The sequence below is a fragment of the Podarcis liolepis genome (genome assembly GCF_965112155.1).
Source record: "Podarcis liolepis genome assembly, chromosome: 11".
Lineage (NCBI taxonomy): Eukaryota > Metazoa > Chordata > Lepidosauria > Squamata > Lacertidae > Podarcis > Podarcis liolepis.
In genome coordinates, this window is record NC_139565.1 from 19,631,299 (window position 1) to 19,642,354 (window position 11,056).

General features: G+C 40.2%; 1 long non-coding RNA gene across 1 annotated transcript; it reads left to right on the plus strand.

Moving 5' to 3' along the window:
- The first annotated feature begins 3,832 nt into the window (after positions 1 to 3,832).
- Positions 3,833 to 10,109, plus strand: LOC310688357. Its single transcript, XR_014516889.1, has 2 exons — positions 3,833 to 3,949; positions 9,700 to 10,109. It is a non-coding gene; the product is annotated as an uncharacterized lncRNA (long non-coding RNA).
- The last annotated feature ends 947 nt before the right edge of the window (positions 10,110 to 11,056 follow it).

Sequence of the window (11,056 nt, forward strand, 5' to 3'; positions counted from 1 at the left end):
TTTTTGCCGGTGTTGATCTTTCAAACAGGCTATTCTATTTGTAACAAATCCAGAAAGTTGGTAGTTTTTAATTCTTTTACAGGCGGAAAAAACCCCATCCATCTACTTTCTAATGTTTTGATATTGACAACAATACAATTTTCAGTATTGAGAAAAATTTGCCATTTTGACATTTCTCCCTAACTAGGTTAATGGGCAGTAGAAAGGTGGTTAAGATTAAATATACCGGTAAGTGATTGTAAATTAATTGAAAGAGAGAGAGAAACTAGGGCTGTGTCTTATGTTTCTGTGACCCCTAAATTTCTGTGTAACAATAGGCCAGAAGAAATATTTGAGGTCAGCTGCGGAGACTTCAGGCCTTGAGGTAGGTAGAACTGAGACTGTTTTCTTGGCTGAAAGCAAGGAATTTAAAATTTGCCAGAGGGCCTTGTCAGCAATAGCATCTCAGCTGTGGAACATACTGTCTGATCAGCTTTGATGGGCACCTTCATTGTCCGTCAATCAGCACCAACTAAATAGCACCCTCTTCTACTAGGCCTCATGAATTGATGGTGTATGGGCATGCTGGACATTGGGCAACATGGTCGTGCTATTTGTATTATAATTAATGTTTGTATTAGTGACTACATTGTACTTTTGTATTTTGACTTTATTGGCTATTATATTAAAAAACAACAACTTTGTGACTCACTCTGAGATTACTTGTGATGAAGTGTGGGATATACGTTTTATAAGTAAACAAATACATACATAAAAATAAAATAAAATAATAAATCATATGCATGCCTACCTGGGAGAAAGTCCCATCAAACCCTGTAAGAATGAGTTATGGGTAACAGTGCAGAGTTGTACAGTTAGTATCTAGTTTTTCACATTGCTTATTCCAAGGAATCAGAGGAAAACTAGCAAAGGAGTGCATCATGGTTTCTGGGTTTTTTCCCCATCCTTATATCTCTCCAAAAGATGTACAGATTAAATACATCATCATACTTTCCATTTCAGACAAAAGACATTTTCTTTAAATTGGAAATGTCAAACGCAGCCAGAGGATGGATTTCTAACTTCCTATGCCATTTTCCTTTTTTTTTGTAATTTCCGACATAATAATGGTGAATCATAGGCTTGTAGTATGGTTTTATCACTGTGTTTTCACAGTTGATAGAAGGCTGGTCCTTATCAAAGCCCGATAACAGATCAGCCTAATAATGCACCCACCTTTTTTTTGACAACATGTGAGATGAAAAGGATTCTCCAGTGTGCCTATGTTGGTAACATCACTGTCGCAGTAGCTGATTCTTAAAGCTTATCTGTCTTTGTCTATTAAATGCAGTGGGACTAACAGTGTGAAGTGTAGATATCAATATTTACAGGCAAGAGGGAAAATGTGGGGCTTTGAAAATAAGCCCAAACTCTACATCAGATGTCATGGGCTTTACTCAATGAAATCTTGTGTCATAATAAATCTGTTGGTCTTTAGAGTACCAAAAGTTATAATGTGTGTGTTTGGAACTAGCCAACTTGATACCCAACTGTATGAAAGGGGTCAGGAAGTCAGGGAATCTGGAGACAATTTTGTATAAGGAAGTTTTTTTTTAAAAAAAAAGTTTAATGTTTTATTATGTTTTTATACAGATAGGTAGCCGTGTTGGTCTGCCATAGTCAAAATAAAAAAATTCCTTCCAATAGCACCTTAAAGACCAACTAAGTTAGTTCTTGGTATGAGCTTTCATGTGCATGCACACTTCTTCAGATGCACTGAAACAGAAGTTGCCAGATCCTTCTATATAGTGAGAAGGTGGGGAGGGGTATTACTCAGAAGGGTGGTGGGAGTGGGAGATTGGCAGATAGCTGAGATGAGCCTGTTGACGACTCTTAACGACTGCAATAGGTCTTAATAGGTTGTTTTTATATGTGTTGGAAGCTGCCCTGGGTGGCTGGGACAACCCAGTAAGATGTGTAAATAGTAAAATTATCATTACGGAATGGGCTGTCCCTATTTTCATCAGATAAATGTTGGAGGGTATGAGTTAGTGGTCTCCCATGGCTAATAATAATAATAATAATAATAATAATAATAATAATAATAATTTATACTCTGCTCATCTGGCTAGGTTTCCCCAGCCACTCTGGGCAGCTCCCAACAGAACTGAAAGCACAATAAAACATCATATCCGCAATGAATTGTTTGTTCAGCATTGTTAGCCCAATTTTCCAGAACTGTCTTTCCATTGAGATCGAACAGGCCCTCTCCCATGCCTTGAGGGGTTTAAAAAAAATAATAATAAATTCCGTCAAACATCTTACCTGAATTCTGATTTTACAGTTCTGATTTTTATATTTTGTACTGAGTTATTTGAACACTGTGTAGAGGCAATTCTAATTAGGTGGTATATAAATAAAATAATAAATAATAAACCTCTCCCGTTGAAAGTATAGGATTCAGAGCACGATCCTACCCCTGAAATGTTGGCTGGAGGCCATCAGATCCCAAAGATCAGCAGACACCAGAGATCTATACATAAAAACCATCTTCTTTCTACCATGCTTCAAGTTCCATCCAGAGAAGGTAAGATGCACATAAGTCTGCTGAAATAAAGAGGTTTATATCTGACCATTTAAGGAAGTCCCATGACTTCAATGAGATTTAAACATTAATTATCTTTTTTTATTAAAAGGTAAAGGTAACGGACCCCTGACAGTAAAGTCCAGTCGTGAACGACTCTGGGGTTGCAGTGCTCATCTCGCTTGGCCAAGGGAGCCGACATTTGTCCGCAGACAGTTTTTTCCGGGTCATGTGGCCAGCATGACTAAGCTGCTTCAGCGAAACCAGAGCACGTTTACCTTCCTGCCACAGTGGTACCTATTTATCTACTTGCACTTTGACATGCTTGCACTTTGACATGCAAGGTCAGCAGGAGCTGGGGCAGAGCAATGGAAGCTCACACCATTGCTGGGATTCCAACCGCCTACCTTCTGATCGGCAAGCCCAAGATGTTCAGTGGTTTAGACCACAGTGCCACCTGTGTCCCGAATAAACAAGCACACAATCAGTGATAGGTCCACCTGCCATTGTGAGGCTCAAAGCAATGAAGGTGATGCCTCCCCAGCTGTTGCCATTGGCTGTGGGTTTCTTGTGATGTCACAAAAGCACTTGCATAGCTATCAACTTACAGCTTTGAAAATAAGGGACCAGAAGCCTTGAAAATAAGGGACCAGCAGCCAAAATAAGGGACCTGCAGCCTCACCTGTTTCAGACACTCCAGTCTTCCTGTCCTCCTGCAGTCTGGTCAAACTCATGCTGGTAGCTTCGAGAACACTGTCCAACCAACTTTGTAACCAGAGGTTCAACTGAATAGAATCTGAATCACATGCACCACAAGGCCTATGCAGCCTCAACTTAAGATGGCTCCCCGGCCTGGCTTTGCACTGCAAAGTTTGCAGCAGCACATGCAACAAAATGGCGTCCAGCATTCAAAAGCCTCCTCAGCTTGCATTAACTAGCCACACACAAGGCATGCAAGCTCCACCCCCCAGTCGTTCTTAGACTTCTTATTGGGTGAGCAACACAGCCAAGCAACACAGTTGGAGCCTCCCTCCTCCCTGGCCGGCAGGGAGGGAGGGAGGGAGAGGAGCTGCTTCCTTTGAAATTTAAGGGACATCATTTAAGGGACATTTAAGGGACATCCGTCAATAAGGGACAGCAGCGGGACTTGGCGCTGGAATAAGGGACTGTCCCTTCAAATAAGGGACACTTGACAGTTATGCACTTGGCAACTGAGTGGATACAAAGGCAGGCCAAGTGGAAAGCCTTTTTCTATTTCCAACAGGGCACACCTGGCAATGGATGTGACATTCAGCACTGCCCAGGTTTCTTCCACTTGGAGGAGGCAAAGTGGCGAATGGAAGGAGGCAATCCTCTGGCGGTGCGATGCCATGGAGCAATAATAAGGCGAGTTTGCTTGCTTGAAGGCTGCTGGTATTTGTGATTAGAAGCTGGTGGATGTCTCATGATGGAGCTAACTAGCTTCTGGCACAATGGGACACCATGACAGAAATCAGAGCACACGGAAACACCATTTCCCTTCCCGCTGCAGAGGTATCCATTTATTTGCACTGGCATGCTTTTGAACTGCTTGGTTGGCAGGAGCTGGGACAGAGCAACGGGCACTCACCCCTTCACTGGGATTCAAACCACCGACCTTCCAATCGGCAAGCCCAAGGGGCTCAGTGGTTTAGACAACAGCATCAGCTGCTCCCATTATTTACCTTTTACCTTTATTCTATTGTAAATTGTTCTAACTCATAAGTGAATAATCATAGAACTATGGAATTGTAGAGTTGAAAGAGGCCATGAGAATCATCTAGTTCAACTCCCAGCATAACATGGGCCTCAAACCCACGACTGAGATGAAAGGTCCTCATGCTCTTCCAGCTGAGCTATCCCATGCTCTGCAGTCATCACAGGCAGAGATGAGACAAGGAAAGAACTGCCACCAGGGCAGAGCATTGTGGTAGATATAGCAGAGTGTGATTCTGGTGAAAATCTGCCACATCTGCCTGATGGGAATACCAGCGTGAGGGGGTTCGCTGAGTCAAAGCGGAGATACAGTAGCAAATCCCAGATTTATTTTCAGTCCCCTTCCTAATTATCCCTAGCGCCAAATTTGCCATTTTCATAGCTGCTGCACATTGGTTCAATGTTTTCTTTGAGCGATCCACCACTATCCCAAGCTCTCTTTCCTGCCCAGTTCCAGCCCCATCAGTGCAGATGTAATGTTAAGATTCTCCATGTGTATTATTTTGAATTTACTTACATTGAACTGTAGTTGCTGTTTTAAAGCATCGTCACACCATTTGGAGAGATTCTTTTGGAGCTTCTCAAAACAGCTTTTTCAATTTTATCACCCTGAATATTTGGCTGTCATCAGCAAACCTGAACCCCTCACTGCTCACCCCTGATTGCTAGTTAGAGTAAGTGCACCCTCTAATCTCACATCCTCATAACTGTAATGAGGAAAACCATATTAATATTAGCTGTGTAATTCACCCTGTCTGAAGTGCAGGTTTCTGAAAGGATTTCTACTGCCGTGAGTTAGATTCCCCCTACCCCTTTTCCTTTGCTTATGCTACCCTGGGCAGCTAGGGAAGGGGAAAGGGAAAGGGACCCCTGACAATTAAGTCCAGTCGTGAATGATTCTGGGGTTGCGGCGCTCATCTAGCTTTACTCTCCAAGGGAGCTGGCGTTTGTCCACAGACAGCTTCCGGGTCATGTGGCCAACATGACTGAGCCGCTTCTGGTGAAACCAGAGCAGTGCACGGAAACACCGTTTACCTTCCCACTGGAGCGGTACCTATTTATCTACTAGCATTTTTGGTGTGCTTTAAAACTGCTAGGTTGGCAGGAAGCATACAATAAGCTTAACCTACAGACCAGTTCAAAATATTTGATGAATCCAATCCAAAGAAAGTCAGATTTCAGGTAGGCAACAGTATTTGAAATTCTCTAAGTAATCTTAAAGCTTCCTTTCCCCTCAGCTCATTTGGTTCAAATCTAGATGAAGCACATATTAAGTAATAGTTTTGATTTATTTTTTACTGCTTTTTTACAGTTTATTAGCTACTACTGTTAAGCGGTTGTCCTGCACTTGGTACTATAGTTTTCCATTACTTTTATTCCCAGAAATAAAATGAAACATGGATTTGTTGTGCAAGTGTGCTGCAGTGCCATTGCTATTTACTGCAATGCACTCACTTTATTTATAAGATATTATGAAGGTGCACTCTTATTGCATGAAGGACATCTACCCAGCTCTTTCTAAATGGGTGACGGATCTACACAGAAGTGTGACAGTATAGAAGTAACCTTGAAAACAGGACAATGAAAAGTAAAAGTTTATATATAATTATTACTATTATTTTATTATTTTATAAATCTGTATATCACCCTATACCTGCAGGTCTGAGGTCGGTTACAACATAAAGACATAAAATACATAACAAAAACATAAAATACATAATAAAACAGGAAAAACCATTCAATAACCACACCACCCCCAACACATTTTAAAAGCTCATTAGATGTCAAATCAGCCAAAAGTCTGGTTAAAGAGGAAAGTTTTTACCTGGCCCCTAAAAGCGTATAATGAAGGCATCAGCTGAAACTTCCTGGGGAGAACATTCCACGAATGGGGAGCCACTGCAAAAAAAAGGCCTGTTCTCATGTTATCACCCTCTGGACCTCGTGGAGAAGGTACATGAAGAAGGGCCTCAGAAAATGATCTCAAAGTCTGGGTAGGTTCATATGGAAAGACGCAGTCCTTGAGATATTGCAGTCCTAAACCATTTAAGGCTTTATAGGTGAAAACCAGCACTTCAATTTGGGCCCAGAAACTGATTGGTAGCCAGTGCAGTCGGACCCGGAATGCCGTAATATGCTCAAACCATTTTGCCCCAATGAACAACTTGGCCACTAAATTGTGCACTAGCTGAAGTTTCCAAACAAGCATCAATGCTGATTACTTTTATATAGCATAATCTACTGTAAACACTTTTAGCCCAGTGGCTTGGAAGTAAGCTCCATCAGAGTAATAAATATAAAATCTTGTCTATAATGTATAAATTGCTGCTTGAATGGCATTTGAAGGATGAGGAGGTAAAGTCAGTTATGATACATTGGGCCAAAGATTTTGGGTATAATATACAGTTAGATGATTGGGAAAAACTGTGGAAAGAAGGATTAAAATTTACTGCATGCAATGCCTTAAAAGAAAATGTGATGAAAATGATGTATAGATTGTATATTACCCCTGTGAAATTAGCTAAAATGTATAGTTAGTAATAAATGTTGGAAATGTAAAGAAAAAGAAGGAACACTTTATCACATGTGGTGGGAATGTAAAAAAGTGAAAAACTTCTGGGAAATGATATATAATGAGATGAAAAAAATGTTGAAATATACATTTGTTAAGAAACCAGAAGCATTTTTACTTGGCATTGCAGGTGATGATATAAACAGAAAGGATTAGAAGTTATTTCTGTATGCAGTGACAGCAGCAAGAATATTACTGGCACAAAATTGGAAGCAAGAAGAATTACCAACGAAAGAGGAATGGAGGATGAAAATGATGGACTATGCAGAATTAGATAAACTGACAGGAAGAATTTGAAACCTGTGGGACCAGAGATTCTTAGAAGACTGGAGTAAATTTACGGACTATTTGAAAAGTAATTGTGATGAACAGATTGCGCTAGTAGGTTTGCAATAAGTTTTGTAAGGTGAATTATTTGAAATATTGCAAAAAAGACAATGAGGAGAATTATTAGTTAAAGATAATTAAAGGTAATATGAAATTAAGAAGTGCATAATAAGTGATAAGAACGGAAAATCATCAGAGGTGTTGACGGAAGTCCAAAAATGTTGTATAAGATGAGATGTTTTGTTGTATGAATGATAATTAATATGCTAAAAACTAATAAAAATGTTTTTGAAAAAGGAAGTAAGCTCCATCAGAGGTAGATTTAGGTGAGTGCTACAGGTTTGGTCGCACTGGGTGCAAAATTCTGCGGTGCCACTAGGGACACTGCAACTATGATTTAGAATGAAGAGGGGAGTGCTGAATTTCGGCATCGCGCAGGGCACTACTGAAATTTGAGACTCCAAAGCCTGCCACTAGCACCATTGAATTCAATAGGACTTTTGAGTAGACCTGGTTCACATTGTGCTGTTAAGTCCCACAGTTTTCAAAACTTTCAGTTTTGAACACAAGAAGTCTGCTACTGTGTCCCCGTTGTACCAATGGAATTAAAAGCACACACCACCTTAAAGGATAAAGGTTTGCTATTAGGCAGCAGCTAACCATGCTTTTAATTTGACAACGCACAGTGTGCAGGCTTCCTTTCTTATTATTTAGATGTTTTTCTCTTGTCATTAGAAGCCAGCAATGGACATGAATGCTTTGTATATAATTATATAGCACTTAGAGGCACCAGGAAATAAAACTCTTAGATCCTGCCAAGCCGTTAAAATGAGACTTGCAACTTGATCAGAATATGTATCAGATTTAAAACCATGATTAACTTTTATTAACAAAGTATTCAACAACACGAAATGGGACGAGATGGTCCTGGTGATATGTTCGTGTATTTTCTTTTCTGAATCACTTATTCCCTTCTCTAAAAGTAAGATGTTTGCTATCAACTCAGTCAAACACCACATTTTTCAGGGTGATTACTTTTGAATAATGACTGGGAACATGGTTCTGAATTTATCAGTCAGGTTTATAGAGAAAAGAAGGGGGCAAGCACTGGGCCTGATGCTGGCATCAGAAATGAGTGAGGATTAATCTCATAGCCCATGTCATCCTCCCATTGTTTTTTGATTACGTCTACTGGAGTAAGGTTACCAGATTTTTTTCAATGCATCCGGGGACACTTTTCAACTTCCTACTAAACAGATAGATTTTGTCAGGGGACTGTTTTGTAAATCCGGGGACTGTCCCCAGGAAATGGGGATGTCTGGTAACCTTATACTGGAGGGGCCTGTCAGGAGTAAGCATAGATCAATGGTATTAAATACAGTGGCACCTTGGGTTAAGAACTTAATTCATTCTGGAGGTCCGTTCTTAACCTGAAACTGTTCTTAACCTGAGGTACCACTTTAGCTAGTGGGGCCTCCTGCTGCCGCCGCGCCGCCACTGCACAATTTCTGTTCTCATCCTGAAGCAAAGTTCTTAACCCAAGGTACTATTTCTGGGTTAGCGGCGTCTGTAACCTGAAGCGTCTGTAACCAGAGGCACCACTGTAGTATGGGAAACAGCCTTATTAGAAAAACTAACCAACAAACTGAAACTGACATGGGGACAAATAGAAGAAGAAACCTTCACCTCAATATGGTTACCCTTTATGACATACACAGCCCAGCAAGACAACAACAAGAACCCATATGTCAACCATATGTCAGGAGTGCTCTGATGGTGTTTCCTGCTTGGCAGGGGGTTGGACTCGATGGCCCTTGTGGTCTATTCCAACTCTATGATTCTATGATTGAACCCTCCAACAGCATTCGAATCAATCTGCTAACCTGATCCAAAAAAACACGCAGACCCACCCACCCGAAAACAAAGCTCACCACAGCCAATCAAAGACAACCACCACACCCTAGACCAACCCCAACCTCTCTCACCACCAAAGAAATACAACAAGTGAATAGTAAAGAGAACCCACACAAGTGATGGCGACACAAAACCCCACACATACACTAAGTAGAATACAAGTATTGCCTCCACTCACCACTTGCCACTCTCCTCTTTCTCCCTGATTCCCCCTTTTCTTCCTAACGTAACACTAATGTCTTGACAAATGAAACTGATCTGTAGAAAATGTAACTTGAAGAAAGAGACATTGCACGTACTTTTGTAAAACAAGAAATCTTTAATAAAAATATATATAAAAAAAGAAATGAGTGAGGAGAACAGAAACAAAGGATAATAGTACACTGGAAGGTCCTTGCTGGTCACAAAGGAAATATTGGGTTTGGAGAAAGTTAATGTAGGGTCTATTTCAGGAGCAAATGGGAAGGTGATGATGCAAATAGGTTTATATGATCTGAAGAGAAACCAGAGTAAGGATGAACAGTTAAGAAGTAGTGGGAACCAGAATGAGATTTAAGACCTACCTGACTGTTTATGTATGCTACAACAGCTGCAAGGATGCTGCTTGCCCAGAGTTGGAAAGACGACAAGGTCCCTACCAGAGTGGACTGGCAGACTAAACTAATGGACTGTGCAGAGATGGCAAGAATGACTGGGAAAATCAGAAACCAGGAGGATCAGAGCTTCAAGAAAGAATGGGAGAAATTTATATTTGACAGACCACTGTAAACACTTGAACTCTTGGCAGGTCTTAAATAACTCTTGTAATGTTACACAGACTTTGGATACAACGGAGGAATGAAAAACTCGGAGGACTTGCAGTTGAAAAGTTTAACTAAAGAACCCGAGGGGAAGAGGGAAGTCTAGAGATTTGGAAGAATCTTGTGTAATTTTTATTATTAGTGATTTTGAGTGTGAATGAATTTGTAAAACCAAATAAAAATCATTCTTGAGATTTAAGACATACCTTATTGTCAATTTCGGATTTAAATGGGTCCTTGTTTTTCTAGAAGGTCCTCCACACAATGCAATTCCTAGAGGAATGCCCATCTTTCTCAGTGTACATCATCATTCACCATGTGGTATTGTATTTTACTCTTACTTAGATATTTGAAACTTATGGTTTCGGCTTTCCCCCCTGTGCTCCACAAAGTACCGTAGCTGACACAATCAGATAATTGGAACTTCTAGTATATTTCTTTATACAAGCATCTTCTTATAAAAGTAGATTTTAGCAAGGCAAGAAAATATTTACAATGCAACAGTCCCTGCTTTTGTTAGCTAGATGTCTGGATTTACTATTACAAAGCTCCATACTTCAGATACTACTAACAGCACAAGGCTGTGCAAGTCTACTCAGAAGTAAGCCTCATGAGGTTCCATGGAGCTTACTCCCAGGTAAGTAGGTATAGGATTGTCACTTAAAATGAACTCTTGCAATTACCAAAATAATAATAAAAAGTATACAATTTCATTAGGTCATGTATGGTCTGCTTCCTAGAATTTCCAGAGAGGTGGCCTTGTTCAGTCTATATCAGCAAAAAACCCCAAACCCAAACCAAATCAAAATAAACAGAGAGCCTTGCAGCTCCTTGAAAGATGAAGATTTTAAAATAAAAATTATGGTATACATTTTTGTTCACTGTTTTTCACTACGTTCTAGAAACTCTGATATGTTTAAGACAGAAGCAAAATTATGGTTGTTTACATGCCTATAAGCTTTTCTTTGCTATGAAGCAATGATTATAGCACATTATTATTGCATTACATTACATCCCCAGGTGTCTCCAAAAGCCCTTACTTATTTATAAGGTTTTAAAGAGTGGTTTGGTCATCGTATACCTCCAACTCAGGCAGCATTTTCAAAGAGGACTAATCACAAGGTGAAATACAGGTGTACAGCAAAA